The sequence below is a fragment of the Danio rerio genome, chromosome 18 (genome assembly GCF_052040795.2).
Source record: "Danio rerio strain M-AB ecotype USA chromosome 18, GRCz13ab, whole genome shotgun sequence".
Classification (NCBI taxonomy): Eukaryota; Metazoa; Chordata; class Actinopteri; order Cypriniformes; family Danionidae; genus Danio; species Danio rerio.
The window spans coordinates 13286645-13299823 of record NC_141038.1 but is presented as its reverse complement, the minus strand read 5'-3'; the positions used below and the strand labels follow the sequence as shown (position 1 = coordinate 13299823).

Sequence of the window (13179 nt, the reverse complement as noted above, 5' to 3'; positions counted from 1 at the left end):
GAGCTACCCACTGTGCCACCATGTCACCCTTTAAATTAACTTAATTATGGAAAATAAAATATATTATTAGTTTTACATCTTTTTAATTTCTATTTTTATAATAAGATTTATATGACATTATATTATAATATTTAAAATGTAAAATATTTTATGACAGTACACAAAATAATACAAATGTTATTTCTTTAAAAATAAATCTATAAAGCAATGTTCTTTTTTTATATATTTAATTTGGGTTATAGGGCTTTTCATAACAAGTGGTTTCATGCTAGTCCAAGGAAAACAACCAATACATACTTAAAAAAAAAAAATTTTCATCATCCGCTCACATTTTATTTTTTACCACGTTATTATTATTATTATTTTTAGTTCATTCATTCATTCATTTTCTTTTCTACATAGTCCCTTCATTAATCAGGAGTTGCCACAGCAGAATTAATTTAGGTTGTTCTGTATGTAATTATAATATGTTTGTTTTCTGAACCCTTTTTAATATCTACTGTTAAAATGTATGTAAATGCAGTAGGTGATTGTCTTTAGAAACATTTTTTGTTGTGCTGGTTGAAAGTCTCTTCACATTCTCATAGTAATAATTAAAGTAAATGATCTAGATGTATTTATATGTATTTTTAAATTTTAGGTTTGGCATTAGGCTAAATAATGTTTGTCCAATTAAAGTTTGTCAGGCAAATAATTCCTATAATTCTAATAAGTAGCTCAAACTGTCTGTCAACAAATGTAGATTTGTACATATGCGCACCCGTTCACGCAGATCCGCAGAGAGAGTGACAGCAGTAAAAACAAACGCTGAATCAATACTTTTTAAAATCCTGAAAGAATATCGGAGATACTTTTGCATGCTGGGGAAAGGATGACACCATAGCTGAAGTATTTCTTTTAGACAGGTTTTAAAACTATTTTAGTCACTCAAAGCTTATGTGGATTGTGTTGTGTTACAAATAGGTTATATGCACAGAAGTGTTGTTTAGCCACTAACATCTTCCGGCGATAGATTGATGTGACTATTTTCAATTTCATAAGAGACCTGTTACAGCATCGATAATGTAGATTTTTATTTGGTTTAACAACAAAACATAAGTAAACATCACTATTCTGCCTAGCCTGCTTTACTGAGGTGAAGTTGGTTTAATGTTCACATCACATTGGTTCATTTTAGAACAATGACAAACTGTGTTGCGCTCCTTATATTGTTTGCCATATTATTGTGTGCTTGTTTGTCTGAATATTCGGTCTAAAAGCATGTCAGTATGGCTTAATAATAAGTGTAATTCCTGCACGCCGCCGGCCAACCACTAAGCATACAGTAGTTGCTTTAGGACAAAGTGCACGAGAGAGTGAGACCAGTGATCCTTGCATACATGAAATATTGCACATTATGACAACTGAAAACATGCTAGATATCAATACAGTGTGTGTTCGTGATTTCAGGAGGCGTAGCTTTGGATGATAGGGGAGGGACTGTTTTCAAAGCTATTATGCTAATAGATAGCATTTTGGCAGATAACATACTCTACCGTTAATAATACATTGCCGGATTTGAATTAAAACATTAACATTAATGTAATTTTTTATTTTATTTTTTTTGCTAAAATATCGTCATTATCAATGAGAGAGAGGGAGAGTTTTACCTGGTTAGTGTGCAGTCTTTGTACCCTGCATTCTTGCCGAGTTCACAGAAGGAAGCAGAACGACTTTGATGTAGATCAAACCAATCTGTATGATTTTATGTGCTTCTTTCAGGTGTCAGATCCGTTTCTCGACAATCACATTTCAACTAAACGATTAGCCTACAAACACAAACATCAAGGCTAATAAAGCAGAGCAGTTATTATTAGCATGAAACCCCATTACAGGTCACACAAGCCTTTTGAAGACTGCCCCATGAGCCATTTAAATAAAAACACTTCATTTAAACATCCCAAAATTAGAGTATCCCATCAAAATCACCTCATAGAGTAGCAATAGCACATACACACATCTCAAATATGTAATGCATGCTTCAGACTGTTGACAGGAACTTTGAAGAAGCCGTCACAAAGGATATACTACCTTTATTAAAACACGCCTGAGTGCTTCTGATGTTCAGCCATCACAGAAGGCTGGGAAAAAAAGATTCCTGCTGTGCAAGCAAAACACGAGTTACGTTTATACCTTCGAAACCTGTGCAGAATTTATACACGCTGTAATTCAATTGTGCACATAATACATAAAGCATGTTTTCGCAGATCTCATACTTCAGATGTTTTGTCTGTTATGAATTGAGCTACAGCTGCGTAAAAGTGGAATAGTTCAGAATATATAATTCAGAATGCATGAGAACTTATTTTTCAAGAAAAAGCTGGTAAACAGATGACACAAGTGCAGGTTTGACTTGATATATTGATATACACTGTCAAAAAATATCCATAGATTAACAGTTTTTTGTCTTTTGTGATGCATGTTTTTATTTCCCCCACATATTTATGTTCTAAAATGCATTATGAGTCCTTTGAACCTTGAGAAGTTAAAAAAATGACTTTTATGAATGTTTTTAATTAAGATATATATATCATAGAGAGATATATTGTCTGGATTGGTGTTGTATATTACACTACAAAAACACTGTAATAAACTGCCAGTACATTTTCTGTTATTTTACAGACTATACATTATTTCCTTTACATTATATTCCTTTAATAAAATAGTTGGATTTTTTAAATCAAAAAGTCAACAGAACACAGATCAATATCCTATTATGCAATTCACAACCGTAAAAAAACATAAAACATTAAATATAGAAATTGTTATTTTATTTAACATTTACATGATAATAAATACTAAAACCAGAACATTTTTTGCTTTTTGTTTCACATTCTGACAACAAATGATTCCACAAAAACAACCAAAAACAAATATGAACGCAATGGACAGTATTAGTGGCAATATATTTCAAGAGAGAACATTTAATAAGAATTTGCATTTTTAGTCAGTATTGTGCTTTTGTAGTCTAGAGACAACAACAGAAACACATTTTTTTTTTTAAATGGGGTTTCAGAACCTCAAAAATGACACTAATCTGTAAAACTAATGGTCAAACTGTATAAAACGTATTCTGTTTTCTGTGCCCTAAATTCTGAGAAATCAATACCAGATCCTTTTCTTCTACTAAAAAAAACACAATATTGTGTGCTTGTAGTCTAGAGACAACAATTGAATTGTTTTCAGAAACCCATTTTTTTAAATAAAATTGTTAGACCCCCCATAAATGGCACTAGAATGTAAAACTAATAGCCAAAAATATATATTTTTACCTGAAACACGTGTTGTGTAAATCCTGAGAAATCAATACCCTTAAGATCCTTAATACCCTTTAGATCAATAAGATCCTTTTTTTTTCTTTTTTTTTTTTTTTTGATGTTTAAACAACGTGCTTTTGTAGTCTAGAGATAACAACTGTAATGTTTTCAGAAACCCATTTGTTTTAAGATTTTAGACCAACAAAAAGGCCGCTGGCATGTAGAACTAATGGCCAAACTGAATAAAGGTTTTCTGTTTTTAACTGATATCTGTGTTGTGTAAATGTGCCCTAAATTATAAGAAATCAATACCATTGAAGTAGTCCATGACCAAGAGTTAACATTTAATATGCATCTGCACAAGATCCTTTTTTTTAAACAATATTATGCTTTTGTTGTCTAGAGACAACAACTGTTGTGTTTTCAGAAACCCAGTTTATAAAAAAAGGAGATTTCAGGCCTTCAAAAATGGCACTGCAAAACTAATAGCCCAACTACAAAAAAGCGTTCTGTTTTCAGCTGAAATCTGTGTGGTGTAAACGTGCTCTAAATTCCGAGAAATCAATACCACTGAAATAGGCCATGACATTGTATTAAAAATACATTTTTAAAAGCCAGAGGTAGAAATTATCACTGCATTTCGTCGTAAATTAATGAGTGTAAATGTTTAGAGTTTCACTGAATTCTATTAATCAAACAGACCTGAAATTAAAATACACAATATATCATGTTGTTACATCGCTGTTGGGTTGTGAAATATAAATTTGGGATAACTTCTGTAGATTTTTGGCTCCGTTTCGATATGGAGAAACAAACCATGAAGAGTGCGGCTTGAACAAGTCAGAATTTTGACAACTGCTATTAGTGGTCGGTCGTATTTTATTGCACTGAGGGGAATGTGTGACTGTTTTTGGAAATAAGCCCTAAAGTGCAGCCTGTTTATATATGTATTTAAAAGATATTTTATTAAAAAAAGGTCACTTTTAATGAGAAGGAAGCAACAATTGCTCCTTTATAGCTTATTCAGAATGGCAAGTCACTTTGTATCACAAGTTGTTTGTTTTTTTAAGGTAAAAGTTTGTTTTAATAAAAATAAAGTACCTAATAAAATTGGTCCTAGTTTGCTATGTGCTCTAATTATCATTTCTAAATTGTGCAAAAAGACAAGTTCGCTTGACAGAAAGACAGAAAGTTTATTTAATTGATCATACACAGAAATATTTGGCAGAATTGAAGCAGGAAGAATTGTTGGTGGGCCTGTTTAAGCATACTGCCAATATGTGTACTGTATCAAACATTGATGGATTTGCATGAAATTAGGAACTTTATGTTCTGCCTGAGGTCAGTACTTGATCTCTAGGTTGTAGTTCAGGAAGTATAAAGTTGTTTTGCCTATCTGCTAATGGTTTTGGATCGTATTGTCATCAGTTATGAGTCAAATAATAGCTCTAGATAAAATTATAATGAAGGTATGTGGTCTGTTGGTCTCCGAGAGAACTTCACGTTCGGTTTGTATGATTCATATTAAATAGGCTCCTAATAGCCAACAGAATTTCTCAACCAAATAAAAATAAATGGCTGGTTTACACTGACAACTTAATGGTTACCCATGGAGAAGGACACTAAATTTAAACTATTTACAGTTTAATAGGAAAAAGAGACTCAAAATTTGTGTTTGAAAGTGCAGTGTTACCGGAGATTGGTTTTATTTCATTCTGTAAAGGGTAAAAATAAAAATTATCTAATATTAACATTCTTTTGCCTATTTTATACAGTGCATCCGGAAGGCATTCATAGCGCTTCACTTTTTCCACTTTTTTATTCCTACAGCCTTATTCCAAAATGGATTAAATTAATTTATTTCTTCAAAATTCTATAATACCCCATAATGACAATGTAAAAAAAAAGATTTTTTTTGACATTTTTGCAAATTTCTTAAAAATAAAAAACCTGAAAAATCACATGTACATGAGTATTAACAGCCTTTGCCTTGAAGCCCTAAATTGAGCTCAGGTACATTCTGTTTCCACTGATCCCTCTTGAGATGTTTCAGCAGCTTAATTGGAGTTCACCTGTGGTAAATTCAGTTGATTGGACATGATTTGAAAAGGCATACACCTGTCTATATAAGGTCTCAGGGTTGACAGTGCATGTCAAAGCACAAACCAAGCATGAAGACAAAGAAATTGTCTGTAGACCTCCGAGACAGGATTGTCTCAAGGTACAAGGCTGGGGAAAGGGTACAGAAAACGTTCTGCTGCTCTGAAAGTTCCAATGAGCACAGTGGCCTTAATCATCTGTAAGTGGAAGATGTTTGAAACCACCAGGACTCTTCCTAGAGCTGGCCAGCCATCTAAGCTGAGTGATCGGGGGAGAAGGGACTTAGGGCCTACTCACACTATGCCATCCGTACCGGCCCAGGCCCGTTTCCCGGATTGATTGAGAAATGTGAGTGCGCCGAATCGGACTCAAGCATGGTTCACTTGGCCGGCCCTGGCCCGGTTGGAAGAGGTGTGCCTGAGCCCGGTTCACTTGGGCTTTTTTTTTTTTTTTGGCGTGGTATGCTTGTGTGTGAGTGCAAAACGTGCCAAAGCCCGAAACTGAAAGCGAGACGTGACTTTTAAGGTACTGTTTCATATGGATTTATTAATAATTCTTACTGTTCAGTGAACGCAAACTGCCGTAGTTTATTAAAGACGCAAACCCCTCACTGCACGACAGCTGCGCGCCTTCAGCAGACCTCCTCATTCCTGCAGCAGGAGAGCTTTATGATTGTTTATGAGCGCCACAAGTGGCGGATCTGTTCGGCGAAATATCTGACTGCGTGCCACCGCATCCCTAAGGACTGTTTGGCAAAATATTTGACGGCATATCAAACAACTGAAACGATATAACTAGTGAAATCTCCACTGTGCTGCTGAGTGAGAGAGTGCTTCTCACTGAACAGCGCAGTAGCGATGACGTAAGCGTGCCGAAGCCCGTTTGTGGTGTGAGCGCGGGCCGTTGGGGGAGACGGGAGGGGGGACAAGCGTGCTTTGGCCCGGTTCGAGGCAACTGTACCTAGTGTGAGTACGGCCTTAGTCAGGGAGGTGATCAATAATGCGATTGTCACTCTGAGCTCCAGCTTTCTTCTGTGGAGAGAGGAGAACCTTACAGAAGGACAACCATCTGCGCAGCAATCCACCAATCAGGCCTGTATGGTGGAGCAGCCAGACAGAAGCCACTCCCTGCCTTATATTTACAAAAGGCATCTGAAGGACTCTCAGACCATAAGAAGCAAAATTCTCTGGTCTGATGAGACTAAAAATGAACCCTTTGAAGTGAATGCCAGGCGTTACATTTGGAGAAAAGCAGGCAGCGCTCATCGCCAGGCTAATACCATACCTACAGTAAAGCATGGTGGTGGCAGCATCATGCTGTGGGGATGTTTTTCAGAAGCTGTAACTGGAAGACAGTTAGTCAGGATAGAGCAGCAATGTACAGAGACACCCTGAATGAAAACCTGCTTTAGAGGACTCTTGACCTCAGACTGGGGCAACGGTTCATCTTCCAGCAGGACAATGACCCAAAGCACACCCCCAAAATATCAACGGAGTGGTTTCACAACAACTCTGTGAATGTCCTTAAGTGGCCCAGCCAGAGCCCAGACCTAAATCCTATTGAACATCTCTGGAGAGATCTGAAAATGGTTGTACACCGTCCCTTCCCATCCCATCCAACCTCATAGAGCTTGAGTGGTACTGCAAAAAGGAATGGTCAAAAATTCCCAAAGACACATATGCCAAGCTTGTGGCATCTTATTCAAAAAGACTTGAGGCTGTAATTGCTGTCAAAGGTGCATCAACAAAGCCTTGAGCAAAGCCTGTGAACACTTATGTACATGTGACTTTTCAGGTTTTTTTTAAATTTGAATAAATTTGCAACAATTTCAAAACATCTGTTTTTAACGTTGTCATTATGGGGTATTGTGTGTAGAATTTTGAGAAAATAAATTAATTTAATCCATTTAGCAATAAGACTGTAACATAAAAAAATTAGAAAAAGTGAAGCGCTATGAATACTTTCCAGATTCCCTATATAGCTTTATACATTTATATAAAGATTATTTAGTTTTTTTAACAGACAGACAGACAGACAGATGGATCTTTTTTTTAGCACTTCACATTTTTTAGGACAACGTTTAGTTAATGCCTCAGGTTTCACCAGCACAATCCTAGTGTTTTGTATGGCTAATATACAACTTTTTCTGATAAATGATGTTTGAAACAGTGATAATATACAGGTCTCAATAAATATACACTGCACTTTGTGTAACTTTAAATCATTGTTTAAATGTTCATCCAAAAGGATGTCACATCAGTGTTGAACACCAACTGTTGCTCCACATCTGAAGAAGTTCTGCACTTCTTCACTGCTGGTCATGTTTAAAGAGCAAAACACTTGGCACATTACTCAAATGCTAACAGAAATGAAAGCCTATTGTGTTCGAGACAAATTGCAAAATAGCTTGTAGGTGAAAGCTTACTCAAGTTTATGTCCAAACAATACATTTAAGAATCCAAATGAGGAAAAAAGGCCCAAATAAAGCAGACCTGCTTTGCAATTTGAAGACACTTCAGCAGGGTTAGAGATGTCAACAAGTAAGGTAAGGGTTTGTTTCCATTGCAATTTTTGCAATACATCCAAATCTCTTGGAAAGTATTCACTTTCACATTGGTCAGAAGTGACCCTCAACCGCTAACATTCTTGGTAGTTTTCCAAAGCGCAAGTCTGAGCACCTTCCATTGGGATTTCTATCATAACTGTCAAAAACTTTAGCAGCCCCTTACTCTCAAAAATCCATTTGAAATAGGGTCCCGATCCCAAGCAGGGTATTGAATTACCGGAGCAAGGCTGCCAGGATGGGAAGTACACAGGTCAGCTACTGCAGAGGACCTATGTGTGCTGAGCAAAGCCAACGGTGTCAAAACAACGTAAGACAAACCTCTCCAAGAGGTTGTGTCGCGTTTGTACACCCACCCAATGGTGTCCCATTTCCAACATTTGAATTTTGTCCCTTATGAGCGTCCAAACCTATTAGCAACATTTTGCTTTCCCTTTTGTCACTGCAGATTCTGAGGGACCTGCCGAAAGTTGTGCACAGACTGCCAGTGCTCCAGTTTTGCATGATGGATGAATCCGGTGGCTGGTTGGGACAGATCGTCCACTGTAATGGCTCCCTGAGGACTCCAATCAGCAATGACTGGAGCTCAGTGGATAAATAATGAGCTGCAGGGCCCCGCTAGACCCACTCTGGGGGTCCGACAAGGTACTGGCAGCACCTTGTGGTACAGAGTCAGCAAGATGATATTCATAGCATTAAGGGAGGGAAAGTCAGTTATATATACACCAAACACATGCTCCGTTCTGGAAATAGAGGCCTACCTGTCATGCCGTACACACTCAGCAGGTAGCAAAATTCATGCTGAAGGGTAGAGTAAGGTGTGCTGGCTTGACTTCAAACATCGCATTGAAATTCTGACGGTACGTGTGGCTCCAGAAGCCTCTGCAGAGACATTTTTATAAGGTAGGAAAACAGTTCTGTGCATGAGGCTGTGAGTGCTACACTGGCATTTTCCTTCGGTTTAGAAAAACAGGTGTTGGAAGGTAAAACCTGCTGGAAAATACTGCTTAAAGTTGGCATGAAACAAAAATTCAAACTTTGTTACATAAAGGCTCTGATTTACCTTGGGCAAAATCAAAGACTGAATTGGTGTGACGTAATTTAGACAGAAATCAGGCGCAAAATCAAATTTTTTTCAAAAGTCTCCAGTAAGGTTTGAACTACAGCTCCATCTAACTACATTCTCCATCATGAGTATGTCAGAAATGCATCTAATGCTATTTTAAACGATTCATTAATGCATGTTTCTGCCATTAACCATCCATCTTCCATGCATTGGGAATTAAATATACGCTAAATTATAATTATACCATCAAAAGAGACAGACAGAGATGTATTTAAAATAGTATTTTCTGTATATGAAAACACAGGCAGCAATTTACATCAACCACTGAATAAACAGATGAGCTTTATAAAGTTATTGGCATATTATGATAAGTGATATGCAATCTGGATGAATTAAACACTTACAGGCTACCCAGCAGTTTACATGTGCGTGTTACTTCATTACAAACATACAATATTTCACAATATACACGTTAAACTATTAAAAGATACATTTAAACAGACCTTATGCGTCTTCAGGGTGATGCTGAATAAATTTTTAATCTGTATATCCAGCTTTTTGCATTTTAACGAGCTGTCAACTAATAAGAGTCCTACATACGTAGTATGTTTTATACAGGATTGTTTTTAGAACTTAAATACAAAGGGGAAAAATTATAACTGTTGAAATCTCACTAGAAAACTCATGGACACCAATAATCCGATTTTAATATGATTAAAATAATCCGCTGATTAAGAGTCTACCAAACAGCGATTTTTGATTAATTTAATCAGATTAAGGTCATAATCGAACTAAACAGAAATCGGATTAAGACATGTGAAGCATGCCAATTTTAGTCGCATTATTGAAGTGCAGTACACAAGTAAACACCGCAATTAAACTATTACCATCATGCATGACTTTTCCCCGCGTTTTGAGACAGGATATTTCATACACACACGGTTCTCTGTACCTATCGAGTCAGTATTCCATTAAAACAACACTCTTCCACCAGTCCTTAATTCATACTTACATCCAATACCTCAATTTATCACAGGGGGCATACATAAATTGTTCCTGAATGAAAGTGAAAGAGCTGAATTGCAATTAAAGTCGAAAAATAAAAAAATGAAACACCTGAATTTACATGAAATTCCAGAGAAAACGTGGATACTGCAGTGACACAATGACCTTAATCAACATATGTCCTATATCATGTAAAACAGGAACATGAAAGCAACATTCAAAAAGCAACTCATATAAACACCTTATTCATAATATTGTCTTAATCAAGGCAAATGATTTGATTACTGATGTCCATGTCAAAGTAGTCATTGTGGCCAATAAAATGCAATCTTTGTGTGCATATTAATAATACATCTTTTTTTACTTGCTAATTGGTTAATTGACAAGGGTAAGCTGGTTTGGTTTTTGGTGTCTGCTTTTTTTTTTACTCACTGCTACTCCCAAATAGTCCAAAATCAGCAACCACTTCAAGCTGAATTTTCTCTGGAAGGAAAAGGAAGCAAATTTCAAAATGACTGAATGTGGCAAAAGGATGAATTTCACATTTACATTTGCTGTTAGCAGATTTCTTGTGGTCATTCAGGAAGGGAGCCCAATTCCTGTACTGTACATCTTGGCATAAGATTCAATTGTTACACTTAACAGATGGTTTGAAGTGAAAGGAACCGACCAAAGCGGGTGATGATGCCAGCATCCACATGCCAGTATTCCTCTGAGCATCGTTCCTGAAATGAAGCATGAAAATCAACAATATTTACAAGGGGGAAAAGCACCGCTAACCATATTCAGTTGGTGACACACAAAATGGAGCTAAATGCTAAGTGTTGACATGCTAACACTCTTATGTCATTAACAATAGCTGTTACAGGAGAGAGAGTTGCTTTGCTTAACAAGACTGTACATAAATCCATCCTTTCTTAAGGGCTGCTAATAGCGTTACTGTCTTGGAATTCATTTGAGGCGCTAAACATTGCAGCACAAGAAAAATGACTCTTCCTACTATTTTACATCTTACCATATGAAGTGTATTTTATATTCACCATTTATCATTTGCTAAATGAACTCAATTTTAGGCTCTATAAAGAATGTTTTGTTTCCTAACAAGCGTAGCACCCAGAGCTGAAGTCTTTCAGCTGCTGCACATGCAGAAAACGGCTAATAGTTCTTTACGGTGTGATCATATAAACAGTGATTACTCTTTGCTGAAGCTTTCCCTAGAAAAAAAACAAAACAAGAAACCTATTCGCTTGCATGTCAAGTCGGAGGATAAATAATGCTTTACTGCCCGGTATTATAGCTCAAAGAGTGGGTGTACATTTAGAGTCGGAACATTATGTAGAATTATGTGCTGAGAAAAGTCCTTTCTTGTCAAAAGTGGAACAGTTAAAGGTCAGGAGAATCATGATAGAAATGAGCAGCCTTATTACAACGTGCTTGGGATTCATTATACCTTCCTGACACCTATATTTTTCATATTTTATAGTATCGTATAAGAAATAATGTTTAGCTCTTCTAAGAGATATGAGTATGTTTTCTGTGTTAAGCACTCCAATCTTTTGCAATAATTAATTTATCTTCTATTCACATTGTACTAAAATTCCAACCTCCTCAGATAAACATACATACAAAAACATTTTATTTCTTAAAATAAATCATTTGAGATTCATAATCATTAGTTAAAGGAGGAAGGCTGCACTTCTCTCTTCGTGTCGTGTCCTTTGGAAGCCCAAAAACAGAAAGAGAAGAAGCTCTGTGGAAATAGCAGCGTTTGGACACATTTTAGTTTTCTCTGCTATAACATTACAATGTCTCTGGCCACGCCTCTTCACTGCACAGGGTGTGTGCATATTGGTTAGGACGATAACCGTAACCCCTTGTGATCTCACAAGTCCGTTTTTTTTCTTGTCCCCAAACTTCATTAGCTGTAGGCTTTGCTAAGCTAACTCTGTAAAAGCCAATGTCTTCCTTTGCATTGAACTTTAACCATCTTACATTCAGAGATGTTGTTTATGTTCACACATCTATATTACACATTAACTAAAGTTTAAAATATCATATCATAGTGGACCACCCCTTTAAAGAAGAGAAGATCACAGATGCTGTTGTATTTACACCGGGGAACAAAACAAACCAAAAAAAAACAACAAAAAAAACATATTAGTGCACTTTTAGTACACTTAAATGCATAAATGTTAGGTGAACCATAATTGCATAATTACCTAGACAGGTCTTTAACACAGATAAATCACAGATTAAACACGAAGTAAAACTCACTTGATATTTTAAAGTAGTTATTAAATGTAAAAAATAAAGCTTTTTTTCAAGCTAGAAATACTCAGAACTCAAACTATTTTGTAATTTTACTAAACAAAAATGTTGGATAAAATATAAAGACATTTAGGAAAATCTGTGTTATTTTACATGGGTTTTATTTTAATAAAGTTACTAAATTACAAGATTTAAAAATAGTCACAAGGGTGACACGGTGGCTGTGGTTAGCACTGCCGCCTCACAACAAGAAGGTGGTTCGTTCATGTCCCAGCTGGGTCAGTTGGCAGTTCTGTGTGCAGTTTGCATGTTCTCCACGTGTTGGAGTGGGTTTCCTCCGGGTGCCCCGGTTTCCCCCACAGTCCAAAGACATGCACTATAGGTGCATTGAATAAACTAAATTAGCTGTTGAGTTTGTGTGAGAATGAAGGTGTATGGATGTTTCCCAGTACTGGGTTGCAGCTGGAAGGGCATCCACTGTGTAAAACATATGCTGTACAAGTTGGCGGTTCATTCCACTGTGGCGACCCATGATGAATAAAGGAACTAAGCTGAAGGAAAATTAATGAATTAAAAAACGGTCACAACGACTGCCTTGGTAGTTCTGCTAATAGTCTTATGTAGTGTTAATTACCTTTTGGAACTTGGAAAAGCTTGATGTAACTAGATGATTTTTCCTGATGTCACACTGTACAATAACCTCTGGTGTTTATAGTATTAAAAGGATGGTTGGCCAAAAAATAAATTGTTATCATTTACTCACACTCTTGTCTTTTATGACACAATCTGTGTTAATCAGGGTTATATTGAATATCTCATCAGAACACAAAAGCAGAAAATGTGAAGGGTGCTTATTACAGGAACTCTCTGACTTCCATCAT

General features: G+C 36.4%; 1 long non-coding RNA gene across 1 annotated transcript in view; it reads left to right on the top strand.

Annotated features, from left to right (window-relative positions):
* LOC147839662 (uncharacterized) overlaps window positions 1-12187 on the top strand; it is an 81602-nt gene extending 69415 nt beyond the window's left edge. The window contains exon 2 of the long non-coding RNA XR_015514797.1: window positions 8408-12187. This is a non-coding gene — a long non-coding RNA (uncharacterized LOC147839662). The remainder of the gene's footprint in view (window positions 1-8407) is intronic.
* Window positions 12188-13179: the final 992 nt, after the last annotated feature.